The sequence below is a fragment of the Gouania willdenowi genome, chromosome 1 (genome assembly GCF_900634775.1).
Source record: "Gouania willdenowi chromosome 1, fGouWil2.1, whole genome shotgun sequence".
Classification (NCBI taxonomy): domain Eukaryota; kingdom Metazoa; phylum Chordata; class Actinopteri; order Blenniiformes; family Gobiesocidae; genus Gouania; species Gouania willdenowi.
The window spans coordinates 41,068,342-41,081,354 of NC_041044.1; the positions used below are offsets into that span (position 1 = coordinate 41,068,342).

Sequence of the window (13,013 nt, forward strand, 5' to 3'; positions counted from 1 at the left end):
ATAAACGGAAAGAGATTCGTCACCTTTATAATAAGTGCTGACTCGGCCACTGGGAGTGAGGCCCAAGGCCAAGACAGGATGACTTGATAATAATGTATAATGTTTTTCTGCAGTCAGTGTCTTCTCCTCGTCCTTCTCTCTCTGCTCTGTTTCAGGTGTCGTGAAGCTGATGATGGCAGTTCCTGATCTGTGGTTCACGACTCAACTAGTCTGAGACACTCTGATGTTCTATCTCTCTATCCTGTTCTGTTGGTCCTTCTGTCCACTAACCCCAACCAGTCTACGCAGATGGCTGCCACCTCTGAACCTGGTTCTAACAGATTTCTTCCTGTTTAAAGGGAGTTGTTTCTTCCTACTGTCGCTAAACGCTTGTTCATGTTGATCTTTTTTTTTTTTCCTCATTAAGAATTTTATATTTTGATAAGCGCATTGAGATTTGTTGTAAATTGTGCTATACAAATAAAGTAGAATTTAATTTCATTAAATTTTCTCTTTAAATTAAACTGGCTGATATTTTCCTTTTTCCTACGGAATGTTTCCCTAAAAAAGGGAGAACATACTGTAAATCCAGCAGCTGCGTGGTGAACAGATGTGGACAGGAGGAGGAGGCGGTTGGTGTGTGTGGGACAGCAAACAAGTGAGGCCGAGGGGTGACTGGTCAGAGTCCGACTCCTTCATTCTTCTTTCCTGGCCTGGACCCATGTCCCCCCTTGGCTCCCTGATGGATGCTGACAGCAGCGTCTGTCCTCCGTTCCCCACCGCCTCCCCCCGAGCCCTGCCCTCTCATCACGCGTCCTCCCTTCAGTGTTTCCCGGTCTTTGCTCATGTTCAGCTCTGACCTTTGTTGGCCTCACTTTGGGAAGTTGTCGTCCAGTGGCTTGGCTCAGAGCTCCATCTGTGTCTGGCTGTCAAAAGTACATCTGGGATGTGATTTCCTGCCCAGTCATGACCACTAATCCCTGGTGTTCACGTCTCTTTCCCAGCACTGCAGGCGAGTTAGTGCAGTTTCACTTTATCGTAGACAAAACTTTTTTAGTGCTGTCAAGAGATTAATAAAAAATGAGTGATTCATTAATTATACTCTGTAATTACTTACCTACGATGGCTGTATAAGCTCACAACACAACACAAAAGCAATCTGGTAAAAATCCATGAAGAAGAGTGACAGTAGGATCAGACCAGTGAGAGGATTGGGCACTGACACCAACGTTAACATCACACTTTTAAATTAGTTACATTATTGTAGAAGATCAAAGTGGCTTTATAAAGTCATTTATTATTTTTAACAGACTTGAACAGATTTAGGCATAAACATTTACATTTCTCTGTAATTGAGACTAGTCCCAAAGGCTGCTGCCACCTTTTAGTTTAGACCAGCGATTCTCAACTGGTGGGTCGGGACCCAAAAGTGGGTCGTGGACCTGTACTGGGTGGATCGCGGACAGCTGGTCAAAATTAAATAAATGCTTAATGTCTCTCATGTTGTATTTTATTTTGAAAGAAACTTTTCTTTTGATAGGCATGCTGTGAAATCCATGTTACACATGAAAATATGTAGATTTATGTTGGACAAAATATTATATATGTGTTTTCAACAGCTATTTTTGAAAGACAACATTTTGTTGGTTGAATTCTAAAAAAAAAAAGAAAAAAAAAGTGGGTCGCGATTTAATGTCCATGGCAAAATGTGGGTCCCAGGGTGGGACCAGTTGAGAACCACTGGTTTAGACCATCAGGGGTTAATATCCATGTGTATTTTTGTCAGTCTCCAAATAATAGAAAATACAAATGAAACAAAACATCAGGTCCATATGTAGTGCTATAAGTTAGCACATCATAAACAGTAAGAACACTTTTCTGAACAATACAATTATTTAACACTAAACTAAGCTTTTTCTCTCCTTCAGATAATAATATTTATCCAGTGACTTTGTTCATTTGTTAGTTATTATTGTTGACTCTGAACCCTGTCATTTTGTCAGACATAAGGGGGGGACTGGGATTCAAAAGTAAGAAAAAGGAGGTACTTGATCCCAAAAAGTTGGAGAACCACTGGCTTAACACGTCACATGATGATTGCCATGAATCAGCAACGTTCCTTTTGCAGGGGCGTGGCTTCACCTATTGCAAACACACGTAGGTAAAACACACACACACGTACACACGCGTTCACGCCTGCATGCACTGATTTCCTGTTTCTTCTTGAGAAACATACGGTAAATCCCATCAAAGGCCAAACTTGTTGAACTGGATCGGGTCTGGCAGGTGATCGGCACGCCGGGACAAAACTGGGACGCTCCCGTAAACAAACAGACTGTCACGGGTCAGTAATGATGAAGTAAACTTTACTAAACAGCACGGGGAGGGGGGTTAGTGGAGACGCCGTCTTCGGGTAAAGGCACATGTTTTATTCATGTTGTCGGCTGAGACATCGGTGAAGTCACAGGAGTGTAAGTAACACTGTGTGTCAGACAAATCAACAGCAATGATGACCTCGTTTTACTGCACAACATGTCCACACACACACACACACACACACATCCATTCTTCTCCTTTTCCATCAGATTTGTACTAGTCATTCTTCAATCATCAGACTGGATTCATACTTCAAATCACTGTTCATTTTATCAACTAACACTCAAACAAAAACTTTTTGTCGACGATATTGTCATATATTGCACACTGATCCTAGAGCAGTCTGTTGTGAAGGAAGCGGAGAACCTCAATCGAGCTTGTAGCTCTACAAGTATCAGGGTTATTGATTATGTTAATAAATCTGTGTGACGTGATGAAATAAATAAATTAACTGATGTCCAGGCCATTGAAAACACCAGCATTAAAAGTTCTACGCTGACAATTCCTTATTCCACAACACATTTTGGCACGAACTTCAATTTAATCAGTATTAACCAGGGAAATGAAATCAAAATCTCTATGTTTTTATCAACTAATGAAAGCCAATCTGCATTACAACCGTCTTCAATGCCTTCGTTGATTTTCTTTTTAATCAATTAATGAGCGTAACTCAAATTTAAACTCTCTGGAGCGTTTGGAAGTCATTTGTTCAAAGACAGAAAATAAACAACAACTTGGGAAGAACATGATTGTGTTGCACTTTTTCTAACAGGCCTTTTTCTATTATTATTATTATTATTGTTATTATAAAAGAGTAATATATGTCCCATTCTTATTTTAAATGCCGCACAGTGAAAGGTATGATTACAATGGAGTTTTTACTACCATTCCAAACGGGTCATTCCACGTCTACACTCTCTTGAGGTGGTTTACGACAGCCTGTGCTGATTGGTCCTTTGATGCCCCTATAGGACACATCATTGCATGATGTATGAACAGCCGTCCTGGCTTGTACCCTCAGCCAGAAGACAATATCGCTGGCTACAGCTCATTTTTAAATGCATTTACTGTCATTATCCAAATTACTTATCGCAATATTTAGTGTTTTAAAATCTAGCCTTTGTCACAACGAACAGATCTTTTTTATTGTCCCTAGAGTTAATAGAGAACTTGGGAAATATGCTTTCTGTGTTAGGGCCCCTCATGACTGGAACAACCTTCCAGCATCCATTCGCTCCCTTACGTCTTGTCCTCCGTTCTGCTGCTAACACATCTTCAGAATACTTGTCTTTGTTTCTAACCTTTCGTACTTAGCATCAATATATGTTATGTATGTGTGTATATACAGTATGTATATAGAGGTGTAAACTGTCAGTTTTATTTGTGATGTAGTGTTACACTATGAAATGTATTGTTGTTATATGCAACATCTCACACCACGTACCAACTCTTAAAACGCTTGACATGCTGAGCCCAAGATTAAAAAATGGACTTAAACAGGGCATAAAACGTGTCTAAAATGTATCCAAACCTGACTAAATAATGTTTAAATAAGTGGAAACCATGTCTAATGATAACTTCAATTCCTTACTTTAGTATAATTAAAATATCGCATATTACAATAGAACCAAAAACATCTGAAGAATGATGATGACGATGATGATACAGTACATGTTTACTCTCAAAGAATATATTCAAAAAAGAAAGTAAAACTTTTCCCATGAACTGTTTTGTATTACAAACATTTTTGAGGGATGAATAAATCCCTCGGAGCTCGTCGAGTTTGCTTAGGACTGCATACAGATGTTCCAGCTGAGAGCTGAGGCTCGTTTGTCTGAAACCACAGACAACCACATAGCAATAAACTCTCTCTGCGCCACACACACACACAAAAAGTGCAAACAAACGCCTACACTTGTTGCCATTCATTGAGGGATAACTGCAGCAATGGCCGTTCCAACTGTCAAAACACAGACAGGATGAAACAGACAGACAGACAGACAGACAGATCAGAGCAGACAGAAACACAGACGGGCGGTCAGCACTGCCGCATCATGGCTGGAGGCGGTCCGGATCTTTCCCCAAGGATGTGAAGAGCATTGGAGTAAATGGACTGAAAAGGGGGCGGTCACTTTAATGCGTTAATTGCGATTAATTAATTACAGGAATAAATAACGCACTAAAAAAAAAAAAAAACGTTAATCGCTCCATTTTTTTTGCACTCCAAACAGCACGGAACTTTTCTCATTTCAAAAGTTACCGGTATACCCATAACACTGATGCACAGATTACAATACAAGAAGCTACCACTTGTAACGTGTGGTGGCGTTGGCGATGATGTATCTTGCCGTGGACGTGTGCTGCTGGATAGCGAAATGAGCAAGACTTATAGATTTCAACACAGTCTTATTTATTCTATAATAGAAATATCCCAGCTTCACCACTCGTAACAATTGGATAACACATCGGTGCGAGTACATGCGGCCGATGTCCACGACATTAAAGTAAAAGAGGAAGTAAAACCGAAGAAGAGTGACCTATTAACCATACCAAAATAAAGGAGGCACCACCTTGCAGCGTTATACACTCAAACGTGACTGTTATACACTGCAATGCTAAACATGTAGCAGCTAGCACGGACAGCTAGCGCGAACACTCGGACAGTGTTAGCTGCAACATGCTGCAAGCACGCCGTGTCTCCAATCCACACTGGACAAGAGGACTGGGTTCAGAGCCAAAAAGAATAAGTCCATGAACAACAAATGAACAAAGTCAGTGGATAAATATTATCATGTGAAGGAGAGAAAAAGTTTGGTGTTCAGTAAATGTTTCGCTCAGAAAAGTGTTCTTACTGTTTATGATGTGCTAACTTTATAGCACTACATATGGACCTGATGTTTATTTTCATTTATATTTTCTATTATTTAGATATTGACAAACGTACACATCAGTAATTACTCTAATGGTCTAAACTGAAGGTGTCAGCAGCCCTTGGGACTAGTTTCACATACAGTGGAATGTACAGTAAATGGCTACAAGTCTGTTAAAAACAATAAATGGCTTTATAAAGCCACTTTGTTATATTTCAATCTTTTGATCTGCTACAAAAAAATTGTGATTAATTTAATTGAAAATACCTCAAGTTGAGGGCTTTTATCAGCAATTTTTAGGTGAAATTAAAAAACAGATTATTTTATTTTGGCAGTCTTCAGAAAAAGAAAAAAACAGAACAAACAACACTCAATTGTGTAATTCTTCAGCCGAAAGTGTGCAGGTTGAAGCAAAGCTTATACAGTACATACCTACCCCATCACAACAAAACAAAACAAGGTTTTCTACATAATATCACAATTTTTTTTAACTTATATAACTATTAAATTACATTAATTAATTACAAAGCATAATTACTTCATCACACAGTTTTTTAATCTCTTGACAGCACTACTAAAAACCATATTCTGAATGATTTAAACAGGTTCAGAGGATCAATAAAAAGAAACAGACGCACAGACTGACAAACAAGTGTGACAGACAGACAGACAGACAGGTAGACCAACAAAAAAGGCTCAAATGAACAGATTGACCTGAAAATAACTTTGTGTTTCCCTCAGATTTCTCTACAACTCTGTGTAGGAGAGGTTCTTTGCCTCAGGCCAACTTGAAGCTGGGAGGGCACGTCAACAACTTCCAAAGCCTCTATTTTCCCTCTGTGTCATTGTCTTGTCTTGCCGTCGGTTAAATGTGCTGCTCTGGAGCTTTGAGAGGTGATCTCATCCTCATCCTCAGTCCTCCGCTCCTGCTCCCAAAACAACATTGTATTTATCTGACCAAAATAGACACTCAGAGCTGGAAAAACCCAAGACAAACCGAAATAGGCCGGAGAGTTTCCACGGAAGCCAGTCTGAACCGGAGACTCAGGGTTTGACTGACAACAGCCACAGAACGAGACTCTTCATTTACGATTTTAAAGTGATGGTTGGAAACGACGGAATAAAAACCTCCAATTACGAGTCCGTTTTTCAGAAGCGCAACAGCTGTGCAGAGCAACGCACTGCGAACAACACAGCAATTAGGGACAGTAAAAACTGTGGTTAACAAAGGACTGAAGCACTCGATTCACACTTGTCTGGTGATCTATGAGCGTAAGTAATGGAGCTGCATCACTACTGGCTCACAGTGCAGGGTTTGCATGTTTTCCTGGACATGCATGTACTTCGCCTGGGTTTTGGCATTGCCTGTGTGTGTGTGGTGTGTGTGTGTGTGTAGCCCAGTGTCACGCATGCCAACACAATTTCCTCATATTTTTTGTGCCGCATGGAACAAATTTCAAACCATTTGAAGCCTATTTCCAATGTTTTCATGAAATCCTTCATCTTGTTCTTTTCTCTATTGCTGAATATACAAAGGGAAATTAAAAAATAAATAAATGCACAACAGAACACCATCCACCCCTCAGGAGTGTATATGTGTCGGTATCCACCAAGCAGGTTGTGTTCCAAATTTAACTAATTACTACTTTCAACCTTTTAAATAGGACATTAATGGGCGCCAAACTCTTTTAAACTCTCCAAGCTTGTCTTTAAGAACAATTCTTATTCTTTCTAGGTGCAGAGTGCTTGTCAGCTCGGTTAGCCACAGTTTTACTGTTGGTACTTCCTTCTTTTTCCATTACAGGAAAATGAGCTTTCTAGCTGTAAGGAGCCCAAAAGGTAGTAAATGTTTGTGAGCCACGCTCAACTCCTTATAGGATAGGCAATATCTGATATTCCCAAAATAATTCATATTAGATCAGGGTGTATGTTTTCACCTATTACAGTGTTTCCCAAACTTTTTTGTTCCATGTATCGTTTTGCCTTTATTTGTTCTCTCAAGTACCCCTTAGCTCATGTTATACATTATTTAATTATGTCTGCAGGCTCGTCTAAGCTTTTTCCTGTGTCTCGTTCAACATTAACCTTGAATTAAGGCCTTTTTATTCGTTTATTTCTCAAATTTTGCTCGTTTTGGAATTTGAACTTCACCTTGTGCATGTAAAAGAAAAAAAAAACAAAAAACATTTGATTATGTTAAAGAAAAAACTAACAAATGTTTCTATGTGCCTGAGAGGTGTTCAAGTACCCCTAGGGGTACACATACCCCAGTTTGGGAACCACTGCCCTATTATATTTGAAAGTTTATCCAAATGTCCCTCTCCAGAAGTTCTGCAGATGAAGATGTGTTGCTTCCAGGGAACCACATTCAGTGACGTGCCGTGACCACTAGGGTTGGGTAGGCATGTTGCAAATCGAGACGACCAATGACAATTTCATATGTTTCTGCTGTCAAGTGTTAATTCAATTCAAATCAATTTTATTTGTATAAAGCAATTTACAACAAAGTCATCTCAATTTTCTTTTCAAAATATAAAATTCATAATAGAAAATAGAAATAAATGGACTTGTTTTTTTGAAACCTGAATTGCTCCCAGTGACTTTGTCCTAAGTTTGCCATGACACAACCTTTTGCCTTGTAACAGAAAGAAAAAACCCAACAAGATCCACATGAACAAGCATTTAGCCGTCTAACAAAATCAACATCGTAAACACCATTAAAGAAACATGAACAATTATTTAATATAGCCTCCATACTCTCCCAACAAGATTTATCTCATGACATGGCAGCACATCTGTTGTTTGTGTTGGAAACACAGAAACACGGAGAAAAAGACAACAACAACAACAACTCAGAACAGCCTCAGTGAGGAGCATCCACAAAGTCAATCCTTCCTGTTGTTCCATTCACTATGGAAAGTATGAAACATTTTCTGACCTTACCTTTGCTGAACGTCTGGTAGCTCAGGTGTTGGTCTCCCATCTTTTTAAAATTTAGAATCAGTTTATTGATCCAGATCTCCTCCAAAATGTAACGTCCTAAGGTCTTTCTTTGGATAAAATGTTGTCAAAATCTATTTACCATTTTTGACATAATCCTAACAAATAAACACACGCTGGTGTAAATATGAGCTACTTGGTGGAGGTAATTTCTTTGTTCACAACATAAACATACGACATATAGATAAACTCATACAAGTGTTGTGAAATCTCTAGAATGGAAAATAAAAGTGTTCAAAACAACAAACACATGATCTCACTTCTATTTTTAGGTGAGTGAGCACATTTAAACCTGTACTTTACACACACAATGATATCATTTGTGGTTGTCATGGATATGCCAAAACAACTCAAGAGGTTTAAACAAAGAGCTTTCTTAAAGAAACAAAACTACACAAATGTCTGGATCTACTGTTTTCACTTATGTGTACTCTTTTCCAACCTCGTCAGCTAAAATAATCAGTCAAACTTTAAATCCAAAGTGGATTTTTTTATTGTCTTGGTGTCATTTTCGGGGGTTTAAACTGACGTTTTGATTCCAAAGACTTTGAGCTCACTTTCTCCAGACAGCAGTGAAGTAATTTGGGTTATCTGTGCTGAGACATGCAAACAGACACACACACGCAGACAGGAAAACATTCATTCATGTCTGACCCTGACTCCACCAAACGAAGGAGGAAAGGGAGGAAAAAAAAAAGTTTACCAAAGAATTAAAAACACATTTCATTTCCCGTCAGGCTGAGAGAAGGAGCAGTGAGTCACTGGAGTCCCATTGAACGTCTCCACAGAGGTTTTCAACCGCTGAACATGATCCTCTCCTTCTACAGCCCAGTTCAACCAGAGGACACACAGGTACGACAGGAGCTGATAGAATAGATGAAACCTAGGCTCTAAATCTGGGTTTCTCAAAGGGGGGTGCGTGTACCCCTAGGGGTATGCAATGGCACTACAGGGGGTACTTGAGAGAGAGAGAGTGAGAAAGAGAAAGAGGAAAATAAACAAATTAATGCATTTAAAATATGATGTTATGATGTTTATTTTTAGTTAAAAATGATAATCATACTAAATGTTACCAGCAACTCACAAAACGACAACAAAAACACACAAAATGAGAGAAAAATACACAATATCACGACAAAACACACAAAAATAACAGCAAGACATACAAAAGCGACAACAAAAACAGACTAAATGAGAGAAAAATATACAATATCACGACAAAATACACAAAAATAACAGCAAGACATACAAAAACGACAACAAAAACACACTAAATGAGAGAAAAATACATATCACGACGAAACACACAAAAATAACAGCAAGACATACAAAAATGACAACAAAAACACACTAAATGAGAGAAAAATACACAATATCACGACAAAACACACAAAAATAACAGCAAGACATACAAAAACGACAACAAAAACACACTAAATGAGAGAAAAATACATAATATCACGACGAAACACACAAAAATAACAGCAAGACATACAAAAATGACAACAAAAACACACTAAATGAGAGAAAAATACACAATATCACGACAAAACACACAAAAATAGCAGCAAGACATACAAAAACAACAACAAAAACACAAAATGAGAGAAAAATACACAATATCACGACAAAATACACAAAAATAACAGCAAGACATACAAAAACGACAACAAAAACACACTAAATGAGAGAAAAATACACAATATCACGACGAAACACACAAAAATAACAGCAAGACATACAAAAATGACAACAAAAACACACAAAATAAGAGAAAAATATGCTGAATAATGAAAAGAACAGACAACAAAATACACAAAATGACATCAAAAACATACAAAATGATGATAGAAATGATCTTGATTAGAACATAAACTGAAAATACAAGGAATAATCTTGGTCCCACATCAGGAGGGAGATGACAGTACATGATAAAAACTATAGAAATAAATCTAATCAGGAAAAAATGAGATTATTTCAAATGTGTGCTAACACTCTTTATTTCATCCTTGAGCTTTATAGATGTTTTTTCACATAATTCTGAGCAAAATGCTGTAGTTGGTACTTCCATTCAAAAGTAAGAGAAAGGAACATTTGAGAACCACTGCTCTAAATGACACAAATGAACGTGTTTTTAATGAGTCTGAAAGCTTGTGAGTGTTAAACTTTAACATTAAAACCCTTAATTATAGACATGATCCAGTGAGCAAGCCACAAATGAATCCACAGCAACGTGTTTGTAACCGCGGTGTTTTTCCTACAATGATGCCAGGAAAACTGTTTTACGAGTCAAATTGTGAAACCTGGCAGCTGAAAAAATAAAATAAAACCCAACAACTTTCTTTGCGTTTCTTTGACTCTTTCTGCTTCCTCCCTCAGTCCAGACAGAAGCCCCTGAGGACCCACACACGCCCCAGGATGATGATGGTTTTCCTCATTGGTTCACAGACAGAATCCTGAGTCACCACAATCAATGACTCGCTAACAGAGGGTAAGCGGTAGGGTTCCCGTTCAGCTCTATACGAACGCACCATGCAAACCAGGTACCAGCCAACCCAACTCAGCGAGCTGAGGCCAGCCAGCAAGCAGCAGCCAGCAGCGAGCAGCGAACCAGCAGCCAGCCAGCCAACGAGCAGCGAGCAGCCGCCAGCAAGACAGGAGCAGCCAGCAGACAACCATAGCCAGCCAGCAGCGAGCCAGCCAACCAAGCAGCCAGCAAGCCCCGCCACCAAGGAGCAGCCACCAGCGAGCCAGCCAACAGAGCAGCAGAGGCAGGCGGGAGCAGCCAGCCACCCATCCATCATTCCATCCATACATCTATCCAGTCACCCATCCATCCTTCATCAATCATCCATCCATCATCTATCCATCTAACCATCATCCATCCATCCAACTATCATCTATCTATCCATCCATCAATCCATTTATCATCCACCAATCCAACCATCATCCATCCATCATCTATCCATCCAACCATTATCCATCCATCCATCCATCAATCCCTCCACCAATTTATCATCCACCATCTATCCATCCAACCATCATCCATCATCTATTCATTCATTTATCTATCCATCCACCCATCCATCATTCCATCCATACATCTATCCAGTCACCCATCCATCCTTCATCCATTATCCATCCATCATCTATCAGTCCATCCATGCATCAATCAACCATCCATCCATTAATCTATAAATCCATCCATGAATCTATCAACCATCCATCCATGCATGCATTTATCTATCCATCCATCCAGCCAGTCAGCCCGCCAGCCAACCATCCATCCTTCAATTCATCCATCCATCATCCATCCATCATCCATCCATCAGTTTGTTCTCCTGAAATTTAGTTGTTTTTTTTTTCGATTCTGTGAATTGATCAATTCTTCTAATAAACTGTGTGAATAAGGCCTACATTCAGACTACAGACAAATGGAACCCACATCCGATCTGTTTGCCCGTATGTGACCTTTAAAAACAGGTTGAAAGGCACAAATCCCGTTTCTTCAAATCCGAGCCAGGCAACTTCCATATTTGCTCCTAAATGCAACACGTGTCTGATATTTTACAATGCGACTGCTGCCTGAACGGCCAGATCACAGTTATTTGACCTTTACTTCATTTAAATGCGATAAACGTCAGAATTTTGCATCCCAGGAGGAACAGTGTGGAAATAAAACCAGTCACGATGGAGTAAAAAGTAGACGGTGGAAAATGAGTGAAGCCTCCATATTTACCTCTGTAAACAGTGTGTGCTGTGTGATCACATATTACTTCAAGATTTGACTCTGTTGGTAAAAAGATCTCGGACTGGCCAAAAAGTCATGTCAAGCTCCTGGATTTCGACAGTTCAAATGAAAAGCCAAGAAAAGATGCAAAAGTCCAGTGAACTCTCAGAATTCTTTGGATAACAATATGCTCAAAGTTGATTGTGGATTTTTGACCAAATGAAACCAAAAAAACTTACATACTGCAGCTTTAAGACCTGTTGTGTGAATGTAGCCTTAGTGTGTGTGTGTGACCTTCAACATCATCCGAGTGTCAGACTCCACACTTATAAGGGAAGTGGTGACCTGCCCAGTCTCGCTGAAATCGTGAAACTGTCACGTAAACAAAATCATTTGTTTCGCGTGCCAACAAAATTTCCTCATTTCTTTTCAACATCCTGTTTTCATTTTCAAATTGATGTTATTTCCCTAAACCTGAAACCTTGCCATTTGCACCAGCTGTAACGCTAACCAACCCCTTTTAGCCCTAGCACATGATTTTCTCGAGTTACTGCAGGGGTCAAGGACTGAAGCACATTTTTGGTTCCAAGAATCATGAAAAAAGATATATGTGTCTAGTGTTTCTCTAATGGGGGTACATGTACCCCTAGGGGTACGTGATAGCTCTACAGGGGGTACTAGAAAGAGAGAGGAACATTAATAAATGAAAACATTAAAAATGATGGTTTATGTTTATTTTTAGTTAAAATGATAATCAAAATATTACCAGCAACTCACAAAACGACAACAAAAACACACACACAGAAAAATACTTACAATTACCAGAACCGCACATAACAACACACACACACACACACTAAATAAGATAAAAATATACAAGATCACTACAAAATATATAAAAATAACAAAGAAACATATGAAACAACACCAAAAACACACACACAGAGAGAGAATAATTTAAATAATACCAACAACACGCACACAAAAAACACAAAATGATGATAGAAATGATCTTGAGAACATGACCTGAAAATACAAGGATCAATCTTGGTCCCAAA

At 39.0% G+C, this 13,013-nt stretch overlaps 1 long non-coding RNA gene across 1 annotated transcript; it reads left to right on the top strand.

The window, feature by feature from the left end:
* Nucleotides 1–2,262: 2,262 nt before the first annotated feature.
* Nucleotides 2,263–10,727, top strand: LOC114467832 (uncharacterized). The gene is made up of 4 exons (XR_003674578.1): nucleotides 2,263–2,450; nucleotides 5,967–6,497; nucleotides 8,963–9,077; nucleotides 10,605–10,727. It is a non-coding gene; the product is annotated as an uncharacterized LOC114467832 (long non-coding RNA).
* The last annotated feature ends 2,286 nt before the right edge of the window (nucleotides 10,728–13,013 follow it).